Genomic DNA, 16672 nt, shown 5'->3' with positions numbered 1-16672 from the left:
TTATAGACACTAGATCATCATACTTGGATGTGGAAGAATCTCACCATATAGAATGTAGTCATTATAGACACTAGATCATCATACTTGGATGTTGAAGAATCTAACCATATAGAATGTAGTCATTATAGACACTAAATCATCATACTTAAATGTTGAAGAATCTAACCATATAGAATGTAATCATCATACTTAAATGTTGAAGAATGTAATCATTATAGACACTAGATCATCATACTTAAATGTTGAAGAACCTAACCATATAGAATGTAGTCATTATAGACACTAGATCATCATACTTAAATGTTGAAGAATCTAATCATATAGAATGTAATCATTATAGAAACTAGATCATCATACTTGGATGTGGAAGAATCTAACCATATAGAATGTATTCATTATAGACACTAGATCATCATACTTGGATGTGGAAGAATCTCACCATATAGAATGTAGTCATTATAGACACTAGATCATCATACTTGGATGTGGAAGAATCTCACCATATAGAATGTAGTCATTATAGACACTAGATCATCATACTTGGATGTGGAAGAATCTAACCATAAAGAATGTAGTCATTATAGACACTAGATCATCATACTTGGATGTGGAAGAATCTAACCATAAAGAATGTAGTCATTATAGACACTAGATCATCATACTTGGATGTAGCAGAATCTAGTCATATAGAAAGTAATCATCATACTTAAATGTAGCAGAATCTAATCATATAGAAAGTAATCATCATACTTAAATGTAGCAGAATCTAATCATATAGAAAGTAATCATCATACTTAGATGTAGCAGAATCTAATCATATAGAAAGTAATCATCATACTTAGATGTAGCAGAATCTAATCATATAGAAAGTAATCATCATACTTAGATGTAGCAGAATCTAATCATATAGAAAGTAATCATCATACTTAGATGTAGCAGAATCTAATCATATAGAAAGTAATCATCATACTTAAATGTAGCAGAATCTAATCATATAGAAAGTAATCATCATACTTAGATATAGCAGAATCTAATCATATAGAAAGTAATCATCATACTTAGATGTAGCAGAATCTAATCATATAGAAAGTAATCATCATACTTAGATATAGCAGAATCTAATCATATAGAAAGTAATCATCATACTTAGATATAGCAGAATCTAGTCATATAGAAAGTAATCATCATACTTAGATATAGCAGAATCTAATCATATAGAAAGTAATCATCATACTTAGATATAGCAGAATCTAATCATATAGAAAGTAATCATCATACTTAGATATAGCAGAATCTAATCATATAGAAAGTAATCATCATACTTAAATGTAGCAGAATCTAATCATATAGAAAGTAATCATCATACTTAGATATAGCAGAATCTAATCATATAGAAAGTAATCATCATACTTAGATATAGCAGAATCTAATCATATAGAAAGTAATCATCATACTTAAATGTAGCAGAATCTAATCATATAGAAAGTAATCATCATACTTAGATATAGCAGAATCTAATCATATAGAAAGTAATCATCATACTTAGATATAGCAGAATCTAGTCATATAGAAAGTAATCATCATACTTAGATATAGCAGAATCTAATCATATAGAAAGTAATCATCATACTTAGATATAGCAGAATCTAGTCATATAGAAAGTAATCATCATACTTAGATATAGCAGAATCTAATCATCATACTTAAATGTAGCAGAATCTAATCATATAGAAAATAATCATCATACTTAGATGTAGCAGAATCTAATCGTATAGAAAGTAATCATCATACTTAAATGTAGCAGAATCTAATCGTATAGAAAGTAATCATCATACTTAGATATAGCAGAATCTAATCATATAGAAAGTAATCATCATACTTAGATATAGCAGAATCTAATCATATAGAAAGTAATCATCATACTTAGATATAGCAGAATCTAATCATCATACTTAAATGTAGCAGAATCTAATCATCATACTTAAATGTAGCAGAATCTAACCATATAGAATGTAATCATTATAGACACTAGATCATCATACTTGGATGTGGAAGAATCGAACCATATAGAATGTAGTCATTATAGACACTAGATCATCATACTTGGATGTTGAAGAATCTAACCATATAGAATGTAGTCATTATAGACACTAAATCATCATTCTTAAATGTTGAAGAATGTAATCATTATAGACACTAGATCATCATACTTAAATGTTGAAGAATCTAATCATATAGAATGTAATCATCATACTTAAATGTTGAAGAATGTAATCATTATAGACACTAGATCATCATACTTAAATGTTGAAGAATCTAATCATATAGAATGTAATCATTATAGACACTAGATCATCATACTTGGATGTGGAAGAATCTAACCATATAGAATGTAGTCATTATAGACACTAGATCATCATACTTGGATGTTGAAGAATCTAACCATATAGAATGTAGTCATTATAGACATTAAATCATCATTCTTAAATGTTGAAGAATGTAATCATTATAGACACTAGATCATCATACTTAAATGTTGAAGAATCTAATCATATAGAATGTAATGATTATAGACACTAGATCATCATACTTGGATGTGGAAGAATCGAACCATATAGAATGTAGTCATTATAGACACTAGATCATCATACTTGGATGTTGAAGAATCTAACCATATAGAATGTAGTCATTATAGACACTAAATCATCATTCTTAAATGTTGAAGAATCTAACCATATAGAATGTAATCATCATACTTAAATGTTGAAGAATGTAATCATTATAGACACTAGATCATCATACTTAAATGTTGAAGAATCTAACCATATAGAATGTAATCATCATACTTAAATGTTGAAGAATGTAATCATTATAGACACTAGATCATCATACTTAAACGTTGAAGAATCTAACCATATAGAATGTAGTCATTATAGACACTAAATCATCACTCTTAAATGTTGAAGAATGTAATCATTATAGACACTAGATCATCATACTTAAATATTGAAGAATCTAATCATATAGAATGTAATCATTATAGACACTAGATCATCATACTTAAATGTTGAAGAATCTAATCATATAGAATGTAATCATTATAGACACTAGATCATCATACTTAAATGTTGAAGAATGTAATCATTATAGACACTAGATCATCATACTTGGATGTGGAAGAATCTAACCATATAGAATGTAGTCATCATAGACACTAGATCATCATACTTGGATGTGGAAGAATCTAACCATATAGAATGTAGTCATTATAGACACTAGATCATCATACTTGGATGTTGAAGAATCTAACCATATAGAATGTAATCATTATAGACACTAGATCATCATACTTAAATGTTGAAGAATGTAATCATTATAGACACTAAATCATCATACTTGGATGTTGAAGAATCTAATCATTATAGACACTAAATCATCATTCTTAAATGTTGAAGAATGTAATCATTATAGACACTAGATCATCATACTTAAATGTTGAAGAATCTAATCATTATAGACACTAAATTATCATACTTAAATGTTCTAGAATCTAAATATATGCAATCATATTTAAACATTGTAGAATATGTATATAAATATACATGTATATAAATAATAGTAAAGGAGTTATGACGCAAAAACGTATAACAAGTTTATTGAACAAATTTATCTTTTTCAGTATAAGGAATTCATTAAGATGCTTTAATCAAAATTTCTTTACACATCATTCAGGAACAGATATAACATCAGAAAAAATAGGCAGGCCATTAGTTTTCTTCTGACTATTCGTTCCATGATCTTGCTGATGTGAGAGAGATAGGTCTGTAGTTCTTGGCCTCCGCTCTGCTACCAGCTTTATGAATAAGGCATATTCTCCCCTCTTTCAGTTTTCTTGGGAGTTACAACATAGACTCGAAAGTGCCCTATATATAAATACATGAATCAGCAAACATATAAATATTAACAAATTTATTTAAACATTGTAGATACTAAGTTAATCTAAATATATGGTATGTAATCATATTTAAACATTGTAGAAACTGAATTATGATAAAACATGTCGTTCTATCATATAATAATATATGCACATACCCATACATAGGTACAGGACATCACAAGAAGGTAACAAACATTTTAAATGAAGAACGAAAGAAAACAGAGACAAGAATGAAACAAACTTTTTTTTTTCTATTGAACAACAAAAGAAAACAGAGAGACAACACATGTAAATTTCCCTTCATCAGTTGTCCCGTCTGCTCCGCGTTTTGAAGGAGCAGTCGAGTAATGCTTGTGTGTGTGTATATTATGTTAAATATGTAGAAACGATATGCATGTAAGAGTAAGAAATCCCCAAAATTGTAATGACCGGCACAAACTTTGCGGACAACCCAGTATTTGTCGGTATACATACGTAGATATGGCCGGGTGTTCACATGAAACCAAAAATTAAGGCTCTTGTGTCAATTTGTTTGTGTAAAATTACACCAGTGAAGATGAGTCTATAGTCAAAGGCGAATACCGTCCTACAAAAGGCAGAAATAAAGCACTTCATGCTTTTTGTGAACACATTACCAGTTTTCCTTTTAATACCCTACAAATTAAATCCAACCTTAATGTAAAGACCTAATCGAGTTAAAGGATGATATAAACCACACCATTAAAGAAGCCGACGAGGGAAGTGCGGCAGTGGTGATGGACACAGGGTACTACAATAAGTGAATACTCTCCACGATGGAAAATAATATTTACTACGAGTACAATACAACCCACAGAAGACTCTTAAAAACTTATCCTCTTCAAATACAGACCTACTCTATTCTACAGATTGCCTAAAATACACAAAAATCCGTATATGTGTAAAGCTTGCAGAGTTTCTCCAAGCCTATGCATTAATGATCCTCCCCCTACTGAGACCCATCATTGCTGGCCCTGTTTGTGAAGCGCACCGTTTGAGCAACTTCCTAGACATCTTACTCAATCCGTTTGTAAAATATGTGAAAAGCTTCATCAGGGATGACTTAGACATGCTAAACTGCCTCCCGAAGACAATAAGTGAAGGAACCCTGTTAGTATCATTCGATGTGAATTTGTACAATATAATCCCACACGATTAGGGTATAGAAGCGATGATCACCTTCTGGCTAGAAAAATACCCATAACAGATGCCAGGACGCATGAACCACAGATTCATAATTGCAGCACTCCTAACACCAACCACCCCACACAGTGGACTGAGTGCTTCTTACGTGGCACCAGCACAGGAGGACTGAATGGTTGGGAAGCAAACTTCTCCATCACATAACCACACCTGTCAATGCTTCAAGAAAACCTTACTGTATTATTATTACTTCCATCATTTGGCTTGTATTCCGTACATTAGCCTATGTCCCACATCGTACAACACCGGGTACTGGAGTGGAACCAGCAATGAGCTCCACTGTTGGTTAGGTGTTGCACTTTACAGAGGCCTGTTTCTTTTACCAAGTGACATAATAGCTGAATAAATATATGTATGTACAGTAATAGCTTAGTTGTATACAGTCAAGGACTCACGAAGAGTTGCAAACAACAAGACCCCAATACCATCAGTCACTGGGCTCACCTAAAGTAACCTAGATTTTGAGTTCGTGATAGTAGCACTGACTGTTGCCAATCTAGATCTATCAATGATTATTCAATACAACAGTAATTATAGAAGCATATCAGGTATATGAATCGAGTAATGTATGTGCTTGTGTGTATATATTATGAATCGAGTAATGTGTGTATATGTATATATTATGAATCGAGTAATGTGTGTATGTGTATATATTATGAATCGAGTAATGTGTGTATGTGTATATATTATGAATCGAGTAATGTGTGTATATATTATGAATCTAGTAATGTGTGTGCTTGTGTGTATATATTATGAATCGAGTAATGTATTTGCTTGTGTGTATATATTATGAATCGAGTATTGTGTGTATATATTATGAATCGAGTAATGTATGTATGTGTATATATTATGAAACGAGTAATGTGTGTGCTTGTGTGTATATATTATGAATCGAGTAATGTATTTGCTTGTGTGTATATATTATGAATCGAGTATTGTGTGTATATATTATGAATCGAGTAATGTATGTATGTGTATATATTATGAATATGTATTTATGAACATCAGTTTGTGTGTGTGTGTGTATATAAGAGCGTGCCTACCTTTCCATGTCTTCCTCATTACCTCTTCTTCCACAGGCTCATGGGTTGGATAGGTTTGTCTGAGGCGGTGTTGTATAATCCGAGATTCCTCGTATCACTTACCCCTTTTTCACAGCACATGACAGAAACACTGCAACAACTTTGAAACCTGATTGGAAAAACAAAAGCCAGTCTTTAAATGTACACTATACCGAATTATGGAAGAGAATATTCTATGTTGGGGTGAGGGCAGGATAGGAAAATGTGGATTTAACGTTTGAGGAGAAATTTGTTAATTTAATGAAACAAATCTAATCTAGCAAAAACGAAATATATTTTAATTAAAATGTATACATAGGCTCTTGCTAAGCTTTCTTACCAGAATAGCCTGCTACTTATTTTGTGTCTTTCATGAGGATGTAAACACCAACACAGACGCACATATATCTGCAGTGGGACTGAATGGTTGGCAAGCAAACTTCTCTATCACATAACCACACCTGTCAATGCTTCAAGAAAACCTTACTGTATTATTACTTCCATCATTTGGCTTGTATTCCGTACATTAGCTTATGCCCCACATCGTACGACACCGGGTACTGGAGTGGAACCAGCAATGAGCCCCACTGTTGGTTGTGTGTTGTACTTTACAGAGGCCTGTTTCTTTTAATGTACAGTAATAGCTTAGTTATATACTGTTAAGGGCTCACCAAGAGTGACAAACAACAACACCCCAAAACCATCAGTTATTAGGCTCACCTAAAGTAACCTAGATTTTCAGTTGGTGATAGTAGCACTGACTGTTGCTAATCTAGGTCTATCAATAATTATTCAATACAACAGTAATTATAAAAGCATATCAGATATACAACTAAGCTGTCAGAGAACTGAATTAGTTATGAAGCTGCTGCGATTGATGAGATGGTTGACTAAACTGAAAGGTATAATGAATAAACATTCCAATTGGCCAAAACAACGGGGCCCCAAATGGTAAAAGCCAACAGTATACACATATGCACGAATAAAAGGTGATAAAAGCTAAAAGGGTAGCACGAGTCGAACAAAGAAAAGCATATGCATTTCAAAGGTCAATAATTAAATTTAGATGAAAGAAAATTTGCTACAGATTCAATTCAAGATCACAGCTCAGGTGGGCCTCTGAAGAGAAAAACCCATCATTACGAAAAGGGAGCACATAAGAAGATATTAAGGTGTTTGGCCCAAAACATTTACAAATCAAGTACGATTCCCTTAAGCATAATCTACATTAGCATTAAAGTGTGTGTGTGTGTGTGTGTGTGGAGGGGGGGGGGGCTTTGGATAGGCCTAGCCATAGCTCATATTCCCCCTCTTCAAATCATGAATATAATATGCCAATGCAGTAGAATTGGAGTATTTGGCATTCGAAAATGAGCTCATGTGGACCCGATATCGCCTTTTAAATTCAATAGTGCTGCCAATATATCCCCTAACCAAATTATTCTCCTCTCTAACACTACTACATTTACAGAGATTTTTTTTTTTTTTTATTAAGCAAAAACCCCCTAAGAGGACATAAGTTTCGGGGTCCTTGCATATTTAATAAGGTCTACAGAAGGATTCCTAAGTGCTGAATCATCCATGCCTGCCCCAGATGAACGACAAGGAATAGAAAAGAGAAAGGAAACCAAGAGCTCTAGAGAAAAGAACAGAGTGATACACAAATGGCCACACACCAGAATTACACTAATCACTCTAGAATCCCCAACCAAACATAAAGCCCAGTAACTCCAACAACAGAATATCCACCAATTGATTACACAAACACAATATAAAAAACATCAACAGGATTTTTAACATTGGACAAATGCAGCGATTGAAGAGAAAGTAAACAGTTTTTATAGTCAGAGAAGAAGAGACATTGAAAGTTCCAAGTAGGCAATGTGTTATTACTGGTTGAAAAAGCTACAAAAAAAGGAAACTTTGGTGAGGCTATAGACCCATTGGGGACAGAAATAGATTATTATGGACATTTGTCACCTGTGGTGGATTTATGAAACATTAGATACACAATATGCCAGACACATTTAAATGATACTACTCGGATGTGATGTTGAGTAGTAGCCATTACATCCTCATATTCATTCGTTCTATGTTTTTACCCCCACTTGTCTGTACGAGATGTAATAGGCGATAAATGACATTTCATTGCTCCTTCGGTTCGTTGGAGCAAAGTTTTCTTTTCAGAAATATTCATTACATTTGCTTTGTTCCATTGGGTTGTCCGCAAAGTTCGTGCCGATTTATAGTAGCTTAATTTTCGACTTAGGATATGTTCAAGTTAAAAGATGGAGATTCACAAAATTGTAATGGCCGGCACGAACTTTGCAGACAACCCAATATTTGCCAATAAATGTCAATATACATACGTATATATGGCCGGCACGAACTTTGCGGACAACCCAATAAATGTCAATATACATACGTATATATGACCGGGTGTTCACATTAAACCAAAAATTAAGACTCTTGTGTCAATTTGTTCGTGTAAAACGCATTAAAAGGCGATGGTAAAAGACAATGGGTATAAAAAGAGAAAAGATTCTATTCTTTGCCTACCTTGTTGCAGCCATAATTCTGAATCCTTCCTCGGCTTCAATTACGTGACTTCAATCAGAGAGGGTCGATTCTGGAATGGCTTTACATGTATCAATTACATACATCGATTCGTAAACACTCAATCAGTAAAGCTAGCTGTATTTCTTCAGCCGCAGGTATTCCGTACGAAATGTATGTTTATTTTGTTTTTTTTTTAATTAATTTATTATTATTTATTTAATTAATTAATTTCGTCTTTGAGAATTAGGAGTATTTAGGAGGGTTAGGAGTAGGAGGGGGACTGGAGTAGGAGGAAAAATGATAGAGCGAAGTAAAAACCCGCCAGGGTCAATGGTCCGGCGATGAAAGAAGTGAAAGGGGAAGGGGGGCGCGAACCCAGGCAGCCTAGACCACCTGTCGCGCCCCAACGCCCCTTCCACCTCTAGCACCACTGTTCCATCTTACTGGCGGCAATTTTATACGTGAAAATTAGGATTTATAAACCTAACTTTTCGCAGAATTCAATAAAAAAAAATTATAGAACGACACCTTTTTGAAAAAGAAATTGTAGAACGACACCTTTTTGAAAAAATAATTATAGAACACCTTTTTGATTAAAAAGAAATTTAATTCCTACAATGTTTGTTTATAGTTTTAGCTTAAATCTGCGGCCATGCCGATGCACCGCCGCCAATTTTCTGAGCCTCTTTCATTTGGCCGAGATATTTTAATTTATTTCTTTACATTTCTGATGTCTAGGAGTTTTCTGGAGAATTTAAAATGCAAAATATGCCTTATCTTGTCTTACTCATCTTGCCAAAGACAAGTTTGTCCTTTACATGCTCACAGAGAATGGCGTTTAAATATGTCATTTTTTAACTATATTTCTGTTGGTGTCTCGGTGGTCTTGTAGGTAAAGGCATTTGTAAACACCAATAAAATTCTGGGTAGAGTTCAATATCACCCAGAGCCTGCACCAAGGGGTCTTATGGAAAATTTTCACTTTTTTTTTTATCTCACAGGGACTGACAAACACATACAATCATACAATAAATATATATATATAAATAAATATGTCATTTTTTAACCACATTTCTGTTGGTGTCTCGGTGGTCTTGTGGGTAGAGGCGTTTGTAAACACCAATAAAATCCTGGGTAGAGTTCAATATCACCCAGAGCCTGCACCGAGGGGGCCTTATGAAAACTTTTCACTTTTTTTTTTATCTCACAGGGACTGACAAACTCATACAATAAATATATATATAAATAAATACGTCATTTTTAACTAAATTTCTGTTGGTGTCTCGGTGGTCTTGTGGGTAAAGGCGTTTGTAAACACCAATAAAATCCTGGGTAGAGTTCAATATCACCCACAGCCTGCACCAAGGGGTCTTATGAAATATTTTCACTTTTTTCTTTAACTCACAGGGACTGACAAACACATACAATCATACAATAAATATGTCATTTTTTAACCACATTTCTGTTGGTGTCTCGGTGGTCTTGTGGGTAGAGGCGTTTGTAAACACCAATAAAATCCTGGGTAGAGTTCAATATCACCCAGAGTCTGCACCGAGGGGGCCTTATGAAAACTTTTCACTTTTTTTTTTTATCTCACAGGGACTGACAAACACACACAATCATACAATAAATATATATATAAATAAATACGTCATTTTTAACTAAATTTCTGTTGGTGTCTCGGTGGTCTTGTGCGTAAAGGCGTTTGTAAACACCAATAAAATCCTGGGTAGAGTTCAATATCACCCAGAGCCTGCACCATGAAAAATTTTCGCTTGTTTTTTTATCTCACAGGAACTGACAGACACACACAATCATACAATAAATATAAATATATATTTGTGTGTCATTGGAGGTGGCCCCATTGGCTACTACCACCTGACTTCTATCCTTCAAAAAGTCATGAAACCATTCTCCCAATTTTCCAACTATGCCGAGATCACACAGTTTGTGACATATCATTCCATGATCGACTTTATCAAAGGCCTTTGCAAAGTCGAGATATATCACTTCCACATTTGAGCGGTTAAGTAGCTGTTTCAGCACCCAGTCATAGTGTTGTAAGAGCTGAGTCAGGCAGCTTCTTCCTGGTCGGAAACCATGTTGGGTGTCAGGCAGCAAGTCATTTTCTTCAAGGAAGGCGATTAGTTTTCTTCTGACAATTCGTTCCATGAGCTTGCTGATGTGTGAGGTGAGAGAGATAGGTCTGTAGTTCTTGGCCTCCGCTCTGCTACCTCCTTTATGAATAGGGCATATTTTCCCCTTTTTCAGTTTTCTTGGGAGTTTGCCAGATGCAAGGAAGCTCTGAAAGAAGGACTGCAGTGGTCTTGTTAGGACTCGTTTACATACCTTTAGAAGGATTGCTGGGAATCGATCAGGGCCAGTAGCTGAGTTTGGGTTCAATTCATCTATAGCCCTTATTACATCGTCTTCCTTTATATCGATGTAATCAATCATCATTGCCTCTGCAGTGGTAAAAAAGTCAGTTGGATTGCTGACTTGAAAGTGCCCTAGGGGTGGAGTGAAAACACTTTTGAATTTAGTATTTCACTTATCCTCCTTGGGTTTCCTGTTAGTGCACCATCTTTTTCAAGTAGTGGCCCTATCCTGCAGTGCACTGAAGCTGTTTCATTGGCAAACTTGTAGAAAGCTCTGGAGTTAGATTTTATATTGTCTATAGCCCAGGCTTCTTTCTCTGCTCTTTCTTTTTCGTGGGAGAGTTGCAGATTTTTTTCAATCTCCAGCAGTTGTATTTTTAGGCGGGACTTTTCACTGCTTTCAATTTGTTTGTTTAGGCGATTTGAAACTTTTGTACGCCGTCTCATAAGAATTTTCCTCTCCCTGGGGATTTTGTTCTTGTGTACAGTGGCCTTTCTCTCCGGGACACATTTGTAACATATAGCTTGCATTACAGAAATGAATTGTTTAAGTTTCATGTCGATGTCCGGTGAGGAGAGACATTTCGGCCAGTTTTGTTTGAGGATCTGTTTCCAGTTTGCCTTATTGAAGTTCAAATTGGAAAGATTCTGAAAGTTTCTTGTAGGCTGCATGTCCATGGCTTCCTTTGGTCCGTACATGGTCAGCTCTACCATGTTGTGATCCGAGAGTAGCGTCGGTGTCACTTTCACATTATGGATGAGATCCATATTATTTGTGAAGCAGAGATCCAGTATGTTACCTGCCCTGGTTGGCTGAAGTACCACTTGTTCCATGTGGTATGTGTATTTCTGCATTTCCTATATCTGGTTTCAGGTGGGTTTCCGTAAGTGCTATGCATAAGGTTTGATTGCAAGCAACAGGGTCTCTCAAGAAAGAGATTTTTGTCCTGTTACTAAGTGATAACAGTCCTCTGATGTTCAGTCAGAATATGGATGTGATGTGTGTGTTATTGCCAGTGGTGCCCATCCTGGGTCTATTTGCTGCGGTGGTCTTATGTATTGGGGATAGTCCCATCTGTGCGATTGTAGCCAGGTCAGCTGCTGTACCATCTTTTGCACCATGCACAAAAAAGACTTGTTCAGCCGCTGCCCTTTCAACAACATGTTGTTGATAGGTCTGGTCTCTGGCACGCACTACATCTGCGTACCTCCGTTTTGGAGTAGGTGGTGCGTAATCCTTCCCTTTTGGCTGGTGTTTTCTGCCCTGTTTCATGTTTATGTGGCAGGGTCTTTGGTGTGCAAAACGGCAGCCTGCACCTTCTTCTTCGTGCCAGCAGACACCTTTCAAATAGAATTTGCACATTCGTGTGTGCTGTCTCTTTCTATCCTTTTTGTTATATGGATATTCAGGTCTGCTTCTTTCTTTGGCTGTTTCATCTTTTGTTTTAGTTTTGGTTTTTCATGCTTTCAATTCTTCTTTCTTGGCCCTTTCACCTCCATGGTTTTTCGTTTTGATGGTGGTAGGGGCACTTTCACTCGGGTTTACTTTCCGAGCAGGTTTCTCGCTTGAATCTTCTTTGTTTTCTTGAGTGGGGGTGACATCCTCATCTGCATCCGTGCCTCCATCCTTGTCATCTTTGCTGTGTTTATTATCAAAGATGGCATCAAGGGTGATGATATGGGATCTTATGAGAGCATAGGAACGTGTGAACTCCTGCTTCTTTCGTTCTATCTGTGCTAATGTTCTCGTATAACCATTGCTCTTCAGTGCAGCAGTGATTACATTATTTGGGTTTTCTCCTTCAGCACAGCGCCAGGCTCTCAAAAACAATGTCAATTCCATGCTTCTCCAGGTTCTGGACATTTTAGTGGTTAGTTTATTAATTTATCTATTTACTTAATTTTAACAGTGTGATGGAGGGTAGTGAAGAAATAGAGAAAGAAAGTGTCTATATTTAGAGAGATTGAGTGGCTGAGAGAAGAGAGGAAGAGAGAGAGAATGTTCGTGTTTGGTTGAGAGGTTGAGAGGGAGAATGTTCGTGTCTATTCGAGAGGCTGAGAGAAGAAAGACGTTGTGGTAGAGAGAAGTGAAAAGACAGAGAGAGAGGGGGGTATGTATTTATGATAAAGGTTGAGGGTCTGAGAGAAGAAAGACTGTGTTAGAGAGAGAGAAGTGAGGAGAAGAGAAAGATTGTGTCAGGAGAAAAGTAAAGAGAAAGAGAGAGTGTTTGTGTCTATGTATTTATAGTGACGAGAGAGAGAAATGAAGAGAAGAACAGTGGAAGAGAGAAGAATTATGGGATAATGGAATGAACTAAAAAGATAGAGAGTGTATCTACGTATTTAGAGAGAAGCAATAGAGAGAGGGGAAAAAGACGGTATGATGGAGAAGAGAGCGAGAGAGAGAAGTTATATAAACTCTTGAAAAAGGATTCGACTTGGATAGGGAAAAATAAATAAATAAAGGAACAAACAATTATATATCTGTAACTAAAGAAATTCTCTTAAATCATGAATAATAATGAAAGTTCAACCTGTCTACAATAATCTCGTAAGTCAAAAGCAAAACAGAAAACACCTTATGTACATTTAACCTTCTATTTTCCCTAATAATATTAAGCTTTCAATAAACGACAGAAAAATAAACAGAACACAAAGATACTTATCTAGTTTTTCCAGAGATGGGTATTTCCAAGGCAGTGGAAGATTCTAAACTTCTTTTCAAGCGATGGTGATACCATGTGCTGCTAAATAGGAGACATTGTTTATGTTTTCGATGTTCGTAAAGGCTCCTACTTCTTCTGTTTTTCCCTTCTATATATATATATATATATATTCCAGACGGTTTTTCTGTAAATTTGTCTTGTTACTTTCACTCAAAAGTTATTCAGACAGATTTTTTTTCCTCTTTTTCTTTTTTGGTCGAAAATCGAAGTTATTTTAGAATTTTCGTAAAGCCCACGTGTTGTATTTGCCATGTTGATAATACATACATTTGCAAAAGAAAGAATCTTCCTCCTTACTATATTTCACTTTTTTAATTTCTTCAAGTGTACTCTATGTCATTCAGGAAGATATTTAAGACTTTCTCGGGTTTTCTTTATAATAGAATTCGCAGATTTTTAGGGGTTTCTTGGCGATTTTCTAGGAGCTTAGAAAAACACGTGTTGATCAGAGGCCGCCGTATGTATATATATATAAATAAATAAATATATATATGTAAATAAATATATATATACATAAATAAATATATATATACATATAAATAAATATATATATACATATAAAACATATATATATATAAATAAATAAGTAAATATATATATATATGAGAATGTTTATTTTTTTTTTTCCCGTTTATACAAAAATTTATTTCCTAGACAGAGATTGAAACCTCTACTTTCAAACAAGGTTAGTAGTTAAATTACTAACACATTTACCTATTAAGCCATCAAACCAACACCTGAAAAACAGATTAAAAATTAGATATTTAAATCTATTTTTATTATTGATTTGATGCTGTGGTAGATTTAATTATCTTATTTCCCACAGAAATTAACAGGGTACCCAATGTAAGTAAAGGCACTGATAATAAGCAATGATAGGACATCCTGCATAATCTGGTAGTGGATTCAAGTCAGACCAGAGCATAAGATTTTTCATTTAAATTCTTTTTTTTTTTTTTTTTGTTTAACAATGGTTTAAAAAAAAAAACTTTTGGAGATTGAAACCTCTATCATCTTGCAATGCAATTGAACTAATTATAAATACCTTTATCCAGAAGGTGGTCTCTGCAGCAACAAGAACAAGCTTAAAAATGGGATATTTATTCTCAATAATGATCTGATGCTGTGTTAGATTTAAATATCTCATTTTTTACTGAACCTAGAAGTGGGAGACCCAGTAAACCAGTGGGTTAATGGCATGATGAGGCAGAACAACAGCTAAGATGTGAGATTCTGTCCATGGTTCAATAATGCGTAATATTATCCAACTCTCTCTTTCTTGGTCTACCCTAGGTCCACAACTTGTTGTTGGGGCAGAGTCCTCAAGTACCTCCGCCATAGGGTCCTACCAGAAGCAACTGTCATTAGACCTTGTAGATGGATTCCCAAGCATGACCAACACAGGCTATGGATATTATCCAACCATTTCATTCTTGGCCTACCCCTTGGTCTCCTATCTGCAGAGGGGGTAGAATCCTCAAGCACCTTCTCCACAGGGTCCTTCTTGTTTTTGGTCTACCCTTTGGTCTCCTGCCAGTTGGCTTGGCTTGAAGAATCCATCTTACGACCCTTTCTTGCAACATTTTAATTACATGTCCATACTACCACACAGGTGACTTCTCAATACGGAGCGGTAGATGCACAGCGTGTAGTGACTCCCTGATCACTGAGCTACACACCCTGTGGAATAACTTACCTGCAGACACCCTTCGGAGGAAAACCATTTCGGCTGATTGTATTCTCGATCCTGCTCTTTCGGTCATTATTCAACATTCATAACAGAAGTTCCATGTTGTCTGCAAATATCAGCTAAACCATTCAATGAATGATCCTCATTTTCCGAAGAGCCACATAGCTCCATGTCAGATATCAGCACCATGTTGTCTTCAAATATCAGCTAACCAACTCGATCATTGTGATACCATTTCCACAACTGCTGCACATGTTAATCCAGTTATGAAAACTATGAAGAAGAGAGGTAATGATATATATTCCTGCTGAGTCTAACACCCATGTTGAAAGCCTTTGACTTAGCACCATCTTTGCATTTGTATAGGGACTTCATGGCAACCAGAAGCTGCCCATTAATCCCAAAGTCCTGAAAACACTCCACAGCATGTCCTGGGGGTGTATGTTTTTTGAAAGTTTACAAAGCAAAGTTGCATCATGCTGTCTGCAAATATCAGACAGCCGTGAACGTTACTGGAATATTTTGCACAGTCTTCCTTTTATTGTTTATCCTACACTTGTTTCAGTTATCAAACTGTGGCCATGCTGCAGCACCTCCTTGAAGGGTTAAGTCGTATAACTTGATCCCAGAGCTTTTAAAAAATTTTCTTTAAAACTTTACACACATCCTATTGAGAACTTTTTGCCGAAATGCTGCATTACAGAAAAGTAAACAAACCAACACTTGTTGTCAAGCAGTGGTGGGAAGACGCCCACACACATGGGGATCTGATCAACGATTTTACAATTAAACAAAATAGGAGAAAACTTTTCAAATATAAATGGATTGGAAGTATACAAGAATAAACATTATTTTCCATCTTCTTGTTTAGTTTTGTTTCATTTTGAAAAACAAATATATATTTTATGGTTTATTAATTATTGTTTATATTTTGAATTATATGTATAAGGGGGTACCAAAAATCTATTAAATGCTAAGGGCTTCATCAGGTCTTAATGCGGCCCTGGTCTTGGATTTGACTTTAAACTTGCTAAAATAATATTCCATGTGGTTTATATGATCGGAAATGTAATATCGATGTATTCGTGGTGCCATTGTGA

The 16672-nt window shown here is 35.2% G+C and overlaps 1 protein-coding gene and 1 long non-coding RNA gene across 11 annotated transcripts in view; one reads left to right on the top strand and one right to left on the bottom strand.

The window, feature by feature from the left end:
• The window catches only part of LOC106867625 (contactin-3), a 629470-nt gene that overhangs the window by 24517 nt on the left and 588281 nt on the right, over positions 1–16672 (bottom strand). For 2 of the 10 annotated variants that reach the window (XR_016238617.1, XR_016238619.1), the window contains 3 exons: positions 8779–8848; positions 6202–6349; positions 3628–3923 (listed from right to left, as the gene is read on the bottom strand). The exons of 4 other annotated variants lie outside the window; for them this stretch is intronic. The gene's annotated coding sequence lies outside the window, so the exon portion shown is untranslated. Of the gene's footprint in view, positions 1–3627; positions 3924–6201; positions 6350–8778; positions 13901–16672 lie in introns of those variants that run through there. 4 more of the 10 variants (XR_016238616.1, XR_016238618.1, XR_016238614.1 and 1 more) reach the window with 3 other exon arrangements.
• On the top strand, positions 8813–16434 carry LOC149130893 (uncharacterized). The gene is made up of 2 exons (XR_016238620.1): positions 8813–8949; positions 15495–16434. It is a non-coding gene; the product is annotated as an uncharacterized LOC149130893 (long non-coding RNA).

Source organism: Octopus bimaculoides, chromosome 27 (genome assembly GCF_046866305.1).
Source record: "Octopus bimaculoides isolate indiv1 chromosome 27, ASM4686630v1, whole genome shotgun sequence".
Taxonomy (NCBI): Eukaryota; Metazoa; Mollusca; class Cephalopoda; order Octopoda; family Octopodidae; genus Octopus; species Octopus bimaculoides.
The sequence above is the reverse complement of the archived record's forward strand: the minus strand, read 5'-3'. Positions and strand labels throughout refer to the sequence as shown.